This window comes from Oncorhynchus masou, unplaced genomic scaffold, assembly GCF_036934945.1.
Source record: "Oncorhynchus masou masou isolate Uvic2021 unplaced genomic scaffold, UVic_Omas_1.1 unplaced_scaffold_8459, whole genome shotgun sequence".
NCBI classification, from domain to species: Eukaryota; Metazoa; Chordata; class Actinopteri; order Salmoniformes; family Salmonidae; genus Oncorhynchus; species Oncorhynchus masou.
Window position 1 is genome coordinate 73 of NW_027014928.1, and position 12,451 is coordinate 12,523.

At 42.5% G+C, this 12,451-nt stretch overlaps 1 pseudogene; it reads right to left on the reverse strand.

Annotated features, from left to right (window-relative positions):
* Window positions 1-3,110: 3,110 nt before the first annotated feature.
* Window positions 3,111-12,103, reverse strand: LOC135537823 (S-adenosylhomocysteine hydrolase-like protein 1; annotated as a pseudogene).
* Between the last annotated feature and the right edge of the window lie 348 nt (window positions 12,104-12,451).

Below are 12,451 nucleotides of genomic sequence, written 5' to 3' on the forward strand. Positions count from 1 at the left end.
TCTACAGTGTTTATTATGATTTGATATCTAGTGTTTATTATGATTTGATATCTACAGTGTTTAAGATTTGATATCTACAGTGTTTAAGATTTGATATCTACACTATTAAGATTTGATATCTACAGTGTTTATTATGATTTGATATCTAGTGTTTATTATGATTTGATATCTACAGTGTTTAAGATTTGATATCTACAGTGTTTAATATTTGATATCTAGTGTTTATTATGATTTGATATCTACAGTGTTTAAGATTTGATATCTACAGTGTTTAAGATTTGATATCAAATCTTAAACACTGTAGATATCAAATCTTAAATACTGTAGAAATCAAATCTTAAACACTGTAGATATCAAATCATAATAAACACTAGATATCTACAGTGTTTAAGATTTGATATCTACAGTGTTTAAGATTTGATATCTACACTATTAAGATTTGATATCTACAGTGTTTATTATGATTTGATATCTAGTGTTTATTATGATTTGATATCTACATTGTTTATTATGATTTGATATCTACAGAGTTTAAGATTTGATATCTACAGTGTTTAAGATTTGTTATCTACAATGTTTAAGATTTGATATCTACACTATTAAGATTTGATATCTACAGTGTTTATTATGATTTGATATCTAGTGTTTATTATGATTTGATATCTACAGTGTTTAAGATTTGATATCTACAGTGTTTAAGATTTGATATCTACACTATTAAGATTTGATATCTACAGTGTTAATTATGATTTGATATCTAGTGTTTATTATGATTTGATATCTACAGTGTTTAAGATTTGATATCTACAGTGTTTAAGATTTGATATCTACAGTGTTTAAGATTTGATATCTACACTATTAAGATTTGATATCTACAGTGTTTATTATGATTTGATATCTAGTGTTTATTATGATTTGATATCTACATTGTTTATTATGATTTGATATCTACAGAGTTTAAGATTTGATATCTACAGTGTTTAAGATTTGTTATCTACAATGTTTAAGATTTGATATCTACACTATTAAGATTTGATATCTACAGTGTTTATTATGATTTGATATCTAGTGTTTATTATGATTTGATATCTACAGTGTTTAAGATTTGATATCTACAGTGTTTAAGATTTGATATCTACACTATTAAGATTTGATATCTACAGTGTTAATTATGATTTGATATCTAGTGTTTATTATGATTTGATATCTACAGTGTTTAAGATTTGATATCTACAGTGTTTAAGATTTGATATCTACAGTGTTTAAGATTTGATATCTACAGTGTTTATTATGATTTGATATCTAGTGTTTATTATGATTTGATATCTACAGTGTTTATTATGATTTGATATCTAGTGTTTCTTATGATTTGATATCTACAGTGTTTAAGATTTGATATCTACAGTGTTTATTATGATTTGATATCTAGTGTTTCTTATGATTTGATATCTACAGTGTTTATTATGATTTGATATCTAGTGTTTCTTATGATTTGATATCTAGTGTTTATTATGATTTGATATCTAGTGTTTCTTATGATTTGATATCTACAGTGTTTATTATGATTTGATATTTAGTGTTTCTTATGATTTGATATCTACAGTGTTTAAGATTTGATATCTAGTGTTTCTTATGATTTGATATCTACAGTGTTTATTATGATTTGATATCTACAGTGTTTATTATGATTTGATATCTAGTGTTTATTATGATTTGATATGTACAGTGTTTAAGATTTGATATCTAGTGTTTATTATGATTTGATATCTACAGTGTTTATTATGATTTGATATCTAGTGTTTATTATGATTTGATATCTAGTGTTTCTTATGATTTGATATCTAGTGTTTCTTATGATTTGATATCTACAGTGTTTATTATGATTTGATATCTAGTGTTTATTATGATTTGATATCTACAGTGTTTATTATGATTTGATATCTAGTGTTTATTATGATTTGATATCTAGTGTTTCTTATGATTTGATATCTAGTGTTTATTATGATTTGATATCTAGTGTTTATTATGATTTGATATCTACAGTGTTTATTATGATTTGATATCTAGTGTTTATTATGATTTGATATCTACAGTGTTTATTATGATTTGATATCTAGTGTTTATTATGATTTGATATCTAGTGTTTCTTATGATTTGATATCTAGTGTTTATTATGATTTGATATCTACAGTGTTTATTATGATTTGATATCTAGTGTTTATTATGATTTGATATCTAGTGTTTCTTATGATTTGATATCTAGTGTTTATTATGATTTGATATCTACAGTGTTTATTATGATTTGATATCTACAGTGTTTATTATGATTTGATATCTACAGTGTTTATTATGATTTGATATCTAGTGTTTATTATGATTTGATATCTACAGTGTTTCTTATGATTTGATATCTAGTGTTTCTTATGATTTGATATCTAGTGTTTCTTATGATTTGATATCTACAGTGTTTATTATGATTTGATATCTACAGTGTTTAAGATTTGATATCTAGTGTTTATTATAATTTGATATCTAGTGTTTCTTATGATTTGATATCTACAGTGTTTCTTATGATTTGATATCTACAGTGTTTAAGATTTGATATCTAGTGTTTATTATGATTTGATATCTACAGTGTTTCTTATGATTTGATATCTACAGTGTTTCTTATGATTTGATATCTACAGTGTTTATTATGATTTGATATCTACAGTGTTTATTATGATTTGATATCTAGTGTTTCTTATGATTTGATATCTAGTGTTTCTTATGATTTGATATCTACAGTGTTTCTTATGATTTGATATCTACAGTGTTTATTATGATTTGATATCTACAGTGTTTATTATGATTTGATATCTACAGTGTTTATTATGATTTGATATCTACAGTGTTTATTATGATTTGATATCTACAGTGTTTATTATGATTTGATATCTAGTGTTTCTTATGATTTGATATGTACAGTGTTTATTACGTTTTTCATCAATAAGGCTCAGTTCAATCCAAATGGCACCCTATTCCCTATTTAGTGCACTACTTTTAATCAAAGCCCTATGGGTCTTGGTCAAAAGTAGGGCACTATATAAAGATAGGGTGCCATGTCTTACCCATCTTCATAGGCAGCAAATAGACATCCTGTTTGTAGCGTCCCTCCAGGAGCATTGAACAACTCAATCAGAGCCAGGGCCTGCAGAGAGACACAGACCACCACAGAGTCTCAACGCTGCCAACATCCCATTCTCACAAAGCTCAGGTAGCAGCAGAACAACAGGAGAACCAGAGTACCTCTAGTCTCGTCTTCAGCAAACCGCAACACTTGAAGTAGGACTAGTACCACGTCTGTAATGCATGAAGCCGTATTTCTAATGTCAATGAATGACTCTAAATAAACTAGTATGTGTACATCTGGGGAAAAGCAATTGAAAAACGGTGAAAGTTCAATTGTGATGATACAATGCATCTAACTGTTGTATTTCTATGTGTCGATGTTCTGATTGGATCGGTCTCTATGTAAAATGTCTCACAATGACAATATGTCTCACCTGAGTAGTGGCTGTGATAGACAGGACAATATGTCTCACCTGAGTAGTGGCTGTGATAGACAGACAATATGTCTCACCTGAGTAGTGGCTGTGATAGACAGGACAATATGTCTCACCTGAGTAGTGGCTGTGATAGACAGGACGATATGTCTCACCTGAATAGTGGCTGTGATAGACAGGACAATATGTCTCACCTGAGTAGTGGCTGTGATAGACAGGACAATATGTCTCACCTGAGTAGTGGCTGTGATAGACAGGACAATATGTCTCACCTGAGTAGTGGCTGTGATAGGCAGGACGATATGTCTCACCTGAGTAGTGGCTGTGATAGACAGGACGATATGTCTCACCTGAATAGTGGCTGTGATAGACAGGACAATATGTCTCACCTGAGTAGTGGCTGTGATGAACCAGACAATATGTCTCACCTGAGTAGTGGCTGTGATAGACAGGACAATATGTCTCACCTGAGTAGTGGCTGTGATAGACAGGACAATATGTCTCACCTGAGTAGTGGCTGTGATAGACAGGACAATATGTCTCACCTGAGTAGTGGCTGTGATAGACAGGACAGTATGTCTCACCTGAGTAGTGGCTGTGATAGACAGGACAAACGTAGGCACTGTAGAACAGCTCAGATTCAAAAGACGACCCTGTAGGAAACAACACACACACAGACACACACACACACACACACACACACACACACACACACACACACACACACACACACACACACACACACACACACACACACACACACACACACACACACACACACACACACACACACACACACACACACACACACACAGGAGATACATCAAAACAGTGGTCAATTGCAGCCATTCTCAGGGAAACACCTTCAACTAAAACAGAGATTATCAGAGATCATTTGTGGTGTGAGGTTGTAGTGTGTACTCTACTGTGAGGGGATAGTGTGTACTCTACTGTGAGGTTGTAGTGTGTACTCTACTGTGAGGGGATAGTGTGTACTCTACTGTGAGGTTGTAGTGTGTACTCTACTGTGAGGGGATAGTGTGTACTCTACTGTGAGGTTGTAGTGTGTACTCTACTGTGAGGGGATAGTGTGTACTCTACTGTGAGGGGATAGTGTGAACTCTACTGTGAGGTTGTAGTGTGTACTCTACTGTGAGGTTGTAGTGTGTACTCTACTGTGAGGGGATAGTGTGTACTCTACTGTGAGGGGATAGTGTGTACTCTACTGTGAGGGGGTAGTGTGTACTCTACTGTGAGGGGATAGTGTGTACTCTACTGTGAGGGGATAGTGTGTACTCTACTGTGATGGGATAGTGTGTACTGTGAGGGGGTAGTGTGTACTGTGAGGGGATAGTGTGTACTCTACTGTGAGGGGATTGTGTGTACTCTACTGCGAGGGGATAGTGTGTATTGTGATGGGCTAGTTTGTACTCTACTGTGTAGTGTGTACACACTATCCCCTCACATTACACACTACCCCCTCACAGGAGAGTACACACTATCCCCTCACAGTACACACTACCCCCTCACAGTAGAGTACACACTATCCCATCACAGCACACACTACACCCTCACAGTACACACTATCCCCTCACGGTACACACTATCCCCTCACAGTAGAGTACACACTATCCCCTCACAGTACACACTATCCCCACAGTACACACTATCCCCTCACAGTAGAGTACACACTATCCCCTCACAGTACACACTATCCCCACAGTACACACTATCCCCTCACAGTACAGTACACACTATCCCCTCACAGTACACACTATCCCCTCACAGTACACACTATCCCCTCACAGTACACACTTCCCCCTCACAGTAGAGTACACACTGTCCCCTCACGGTACACACTATCCCCTCACAGTAGAGTACACACTATCCCCTCACAGTACACACACTATCCCCTCACAGTACACACTATCCCCTCACAGTAGAGTACACACTATGCCCTCACAGTAGAGTACACACTATCCCATCACAGTACACACTCATCCTCACAGTACACACTATCCCCCCACGGTACACTATCCCCTCACAGTACACACTATCCCCTCACAGTACACACTATCCCCTCACAGTAGAGTACACACTATGCCCTCACAGTAGAGTACACACTATCCCATCACAGTACACACTATCCCCTCACAGTAGAGTACACACTATCCCTCGCAGTAGAGCACACTATCCCCTCACAGTAGAGTACACACTATCCCTCACATTAGAGTACACACTATCCCCTCACAGTAGAGTACACACTACAACCTCACGGTACACACTATCCCCTCCGGGTACACACTATCCCCTCACAGTACACACTATCCCCTCACAGTAGAGTACACACTATCCCCTCACGGTACACACTATCCCCTCACAGTAGAGTACACACTATCCCCTCGCAGTAGAGTACACACTATCCCCTCGCAGTAGAGTACACACTATCCCCTCACAGTACACACTATCCCCTCACGGTACACACTATCCCCTCACAGTAGAGTACACACTATGCCCTCACAGTAGAGTACACACTATCCCCTCACAGTACACACTATCCCCTCACGGTACACACTATCCCCTCACAGTAGAGTACACACTATCCCCTCACAGTAGAGTACACACTATCCCCTCACAGTACACACTATCCCCTCACAGTACACACTATCCCCTCACAGTACACACTATCCCCTCACAGTAGAGTACACACTATCCCCTCACAGTACACACTATCCCCTCACAGTACACACTATCCCCTCACAGTAAAGTACACACTATCCCCTCACAGTACACACTATCCCCTCACAGCCAAGTACACTATCCCCTCACAGTACACACTACACAACATGGGTCAACGATGGGAAGACAAAGCCTTTAGTTACATGTTAATGGGAAATCTCTCAGGCCAAGTCACTATTTTGTTGTGTTTTCAAAAAGAGTCAGGTTTGGGGAAGCAGACAAAGGTGACAGAAAGGTCATCAGGATACATCTCATGGTGGGGAAACCTATCGATCAACCTATTTAGTAACTCACAGAATGTTTTATGGCTCTTTGAATCACAGACACAGATTTGGGAGGAACACAGTTCCTGAGATCCGAGCTAAAGGTCATTCTGTCTCACTGTTTCACTCAGTGCTCCATGTTACTAAAGCAGTGCTCCCCAAACAATAGAGTACACACTATCCTCACAGTACACACTATCCCTCACAGTACACACTATCCCCTCACAGTACACAGTGTCCCTCACAGTACACACTATCCCCTCACAGTACACAGTGTCCCCTCACAGTACACACTATCCCCTCACAGTACACAGTGTCCCTCACAGTACACACTATCCTCACGGTACACACTATCCCCTCACAGTACACACTATCCCCTCACAGTACACTATCCCCTCCACGGTACACACTATCCCCTCACGGTACACTATCCCTCACAGTAGAGTACTATCCCCTCACGGTACACACTATCCCTCACGGTACACACTACCCCTCACAGTACACACTATCCCCTCGCGGTACACACTATCCCCTCACAGTAGAGTACACACTATCCCCTCACAGTAGAGTACACACTATCCCCTCGCAGTACACACTATCCCCTCACAGTACACACTATCCCCTCACAGTAGAGTACACACTATCCCCTCACAGTAGAGTACACACTATCCCCTCACAGTACACTGATGATTTGAATCAGCTTTGTAGTGCTAGGGGAAAAAACCTAAACGTGCAACCCTTGGTGAGTTTGTGAAACGTTGCACTAGGGTGAAACAACGGCGAATGGGAGTGATGCTCAGTTTAACTCCAGGCCAGGGACACAGGGGCTGTAGAGGACAGAAACCGTACCTCAGCCAGCAGGACAACCCTCTTGCCATCGGACCCAGATCACATGGTCCACCTGACACCCTCTCCCAGGTAAGCTCCGGGCTCCTCAGGCTGGCCTAGAGGCGAGGAGACCGGGGCAGGATTAGTGACACAGCAGAAACACAAGCGAGCACACACACACGCACACGCACGCACGCACACACACACGCACACACACACAGGTAAAGTACCTCTGGGACATCAATCTCGGTATTGGAATGTCCCATGTTGCAGACTATACAGCCATTCTTCATCCGGTCCAGCTGCTCTCTGGTCACCACGTTCTTATTGCCTGGTGACAACAATAAAGTCAGCTCATCTCAGGTCTGATTACAATCAATAATGTTGGCTGTCTATAATGAGAGAGAGAGAGAGAAGAGAGAGAGAGAAAGAGAGAGGGGGGTGCAGAGAGAGGGAGGGAGAGAGACAGAGGAAGGGAGGGAGGGACAGAGAGGGAGGGACAGAGAGACACAGAGACAGAGAGTGAGAGAGGGGAGACAGAGAGGAGGGACAGAGAGACAGAGAGGGAGAGGGAGGGGACAGAGAGACAGAGAGACAGAGAAAGAGACACAGAGAGAGAGGGGGGGAGACAGAGGAGACAGAGAGAGACAGAGAGGGAGGGACAGAGAGAGAGAGAGACAGAGAGAGAGGGACAGAGAGAGAGAGAGAGAGAGACAGAGAGAGGGACACAGAGAGAGACAGAGAGAGGGAGACAGAGAGGGAGGGACAGGGAGAGAGAGAGAGAGAGAGGGAGAGAGAGAGAGACAGAGAGAGAGGGAGACAGAGAGGAGGGACAGAGAGACAGAGAGAGAGAGAGAGAGACAGAGAGGAGACAGAGAGGAGGGACAGAGAGAAGAGGGAGACAGAGAGGGAGGGACAGAGGGAAGAGAGGAGACAGAGAGAGACAGAGAGAGAGACAGAGAGAGACAGAGAGGCAGAGAGAGAGAGACAGAGAGAGGAGACAGAGAGAGAGGGGAGACAGAGATGGAGGGACAGAGAGAGAGAGGGACAGAGAGAGAGAGGGAGACAGAGAGACAGAGAGAGAGAGCAGAGAGGAGGGAGAGGGGGAGAGAGAAGAGATTGAGGGAGGGACAGAGAGGGACAGAGAGGGAGGGACAGAGAGAGAGAGGGACAGAGAGAGGGACAGAGACAGAGAGAGAGAGGGACAGAGAGAGAGGGACAGAGAGAGAGAGGGACTGAGAGAGGGACAGAGAGGGAGAGAGGGACAGAGAGAGAGGGGGAGGGACAGAGAGGGAGGGACAGAGAGGAGGGACAGAGAGAGGGAGGGACAGGGGGAGAGACAGAGAGGAGACAGACAGACAGAGAGGAGACAGAGAGAGAGAGAGGGACAGAGAGACAGACAGAGACAGAGAGACAGAGAGACAGAGACAGAGAGGGGAGAGACAGGACAGGGAGAGAGAGGGAGACAGAGAGGGAGGGACAGAGAGGGAGACAGACAGAGAGGGAGACAGAGAGAGAGAGAGGGAGACAGAGACAGAGAGAGTGGAGAGGGAGAGAGTGAGAGGGACAGAGAGAGAGAGGGAGACAGAGAGGGAGACAGAGAGAAGAGAGGGGAGACAGAGAGAGAGACAGAGAGAGAGGAGACAGACAGAGAGAGAGAGAGACAGGGACAGAGAGAGACAGAGAGAGGGGGAGACAGAGGGAGGGACAGAGAGAGACAGAGACAGGAGGGACAGAGAGAGAGACAGAGAGAGACAGAGAGAGAGAGAGAGAGAGAGAGAGAGAGAGACAGAGAAGAGAGACAGACAGAGAGGAGACAGAGAGAGAGAGGGAGACAGAGAGAGAGAGGGAGGACAGAGAGAGAGAGAAGACAGAGAGAGAGAGAGAGAGAGACAGAGAGAGGAGGGAGACAGAGAGGGACAGACAGAGAGAGACAGAGACAGAGAGAGACAGAGAGAGAGAGAGACAGAGAGACAGACAGAGGGATACACATTCAAACAGGTGACCTCTAACTTGCCATCTGCCGGATAAACCTGAGTCATAAACAAGGACAGCGGCTGGAGGACTGCTTCTATAATTATCAGAGTGGAATAAAAGTCTGGATGAGCGTGCTCTGATTGATCTGGTTGCATGTGCAGGTTATCACCAGGTCCATCTGACAGGCCAACATTCAACTTCACACCCTGAACCCATCCATGCTGTATAGGAAGATTTGTAGGAAAAAGTAGCCAAAAATAACTAAAACTTTATATTTTTTTTTTAAAGACGTGGATACATTAGACTGTAGGTAAGTCCCAGCCACCCACCAGCCCTGCAGGGCGCAGATGGGGTCTATCTCAGATGATGCAGACGATGGCTCCCAGGGCCTTCAGGGCAGAACAGCAACCCTTCCCCACCTACAGGACAGAGAACAGCCCAGTACAGAACTCTCAAATCTATGTTCAAATGCCAAACATCAACTTTTGAATCTAACGTGTCAGCTAACAGTCAATCAGAGTAAAGAATCAGAAGGACTGTACCTCTCCATAACCTTGCCCACCACCACCTGTTTCCCCCAAACATCACATCAGTGGTCCTCTTCAAACTACAGCAAGCAGAAAGTAACAATTACAAATCAGACGATCCATTTATAAATTACAAACAAAACAAAACCATCACACTTTATGTGAGAAAAACATTTGATATTATAAGGTCTCACCCGTCCAGGATGGACCTCTCTGCAGCAGTAGAGGTTGTCAAACTTCTGCTTGGTAACAGAGTCGTTCACGTTCATGGCCAGGACCCCCGGCTGCCTGCCTTGGACAGCTGGTACAACCTGAGAAGAAAGGATGAAAGTTTTGTTGAGCCACAGACTAACAGGTGATCAACCGGATCCAATCCCACAGACGTCTCTCTTGCTGTGGATGGATGTGACCAATGTTTTAGGAAAGCTCTTTCTCACCTGTGGACTCCAGTGACACTCTCCTCCACGATGCCCTGAGCCTTCTTGAACACGCTGGGGTACTTCTTATAAACCCAGTGGGTCAGATCCCCTCCGTCATCCAAGATCTACAGTAACACCAACACAGGAAGAGCAAATGGTAGAAGAGCAGACAGTGGACTCAAACAATAGAGACATCTGCTGTATTAAGTCTGTATACTAAATAGAGACATCTGCTGCATTAAGTCTGTATACTAAATAGAGACATCTGCTGCATTAAGTCTGTCTGTATACTAAATAGAGACATCTGCTGCATTAAGTCTGTCTGTATACTAAATAGAGACATCTGCTGCATTAAGTCTGTATGTATACTAAATAGAGACATCTGCTGCATTAAGTCTGTATACTAAATAGAGACATCTGCTGCATTAAGTCTGTATACTAAATAGAGACATCGGCTGCATTAAGTCTGTATGTATACTAAATAGAGACATCTGCTGCATTAAGTCTGTATACTAAATAGAGACATCTGCTGCATTAAGTCTGCATGTATACTAAATAGAGACATCTGCTGCATTAAGTCTGTATACTAAATAGAGACATCGGCTGCATTAAGTCTGCATACTAAATAAGGTTGGAAGATAAGCGACGGATGGAAACAGAAGCCTCCATAAATACAGTAAAGCAATTTCAATAATTTCAAATCAATCAAAAATAAGCCTTTACAATGTGTGAGAGTGTCACTGCACGACAGAGGTCAAGTACATTATTAGGGGATGGTTTAGTCTTTAGGTACCATGTTGGCCTGCCAGCCTTCCGTGTTGACACAGCGGTCGATGCACCACCAAAAGTCATCCTCTGACTCGCCCTTCCACGCAAACACAGGCACACCTGTAGGCGAGAGGAGAGAGAGGGGGAGGCTAGGACTTGTTATGGCTGGAGAGAGAGAGAGAGAGAGAGAGAGAGAGAGAGAGGGGGGAGGCTAGGACTTATTATGGCTGGGAGAGAGAGAGAGAGAGAGAGAGAGAGGGGGGGGGGCTAGGACTTGTTATGGCTGGGAGAGAGAGAGAGAGAGAGAGGGGGGGAGGCTAGGACTTGTTATGGCTGGGAGAGAGAGAGAGAGAGAGAGAGAGAGAGAGAGAGAGAGAGCCATCACAGCAGCAAGATTTGTGACCTGTTGCCACAAGAAAAGGGTAACCATTAAAGAACAAACACCATTGTAAATACAACCCATATTTCTGTTGATTTATTTTCCCATTTGTGCTTTAACTTTTCACTGTATATAATATGACATTTGAAATGTCTCTGGAACTTGTGTGAGTGTAATATTTACTGTTCACTTTTTAATGTTTATTTCACTTTATTTTTATTATCTATTTCACTTGCTTTGGCAATGTAAACATGAGTTTCCCATGCCACTAAAGCCCCTTGAGATTGAATTGAGAGAGAAAGAGAGGGGGAGGGTAGTGAGGAAAGAGAGGGGGAGGGTAGCGAGGGAAGAGAGGGGGAGAGTAGCGAGGGAAAGAGAGGGGGAGGGGTAGCGAGGGAAAGAGAGGGGAGGGTAGTGAGGGAAAGAGAGGGGGAGGGTAGCGAGGGAAAGAGAAAGAGGTAGAGGGAGGGTGAGAGAGAGAGAGAGAGAGAGGTAGAAGGAGGGAAGGGGCGAGACAGACAGAAGGAAAGAGAGGACAGTATTATAAGTTCTCACCAGTCTCTGCCAGGGCAGCAGCCACCTCGTTCTGAGTAGAGTAGATGTTACAGGCTGTCCAACGACACTGAGCTCCGAGAGCTACCAGGGTCTCAATCAGAACCTGAGGAGGGGAATACACAAACACACTAGTATTTATTGGGAACCCTGCCGAGGCAGCAGCTACTCTTCCTGGGGTTAATTATGGATCCCCATTAGTTCCTGCCGAGGCAGCAGCTACTCTTCCTGGTGTTAATTATGGATCCCCATTAGTTCATGCTGAGGCAGCAGCTACTCTTCCTGGGGTTTATTATGGATCCCCATTTGTTCCTGCCAAGGCAGCAGCTACTCTCATTTAGTCCCTGCCAAGGCAGCAGCTACTCTTCCTGGAGTTTATGAAGGATCCCATTTAGTCCATGCCAAGGCAAGAAGCTCCTCTTCCTGACTACCAGGAAAGCCAAAGACAGTATAA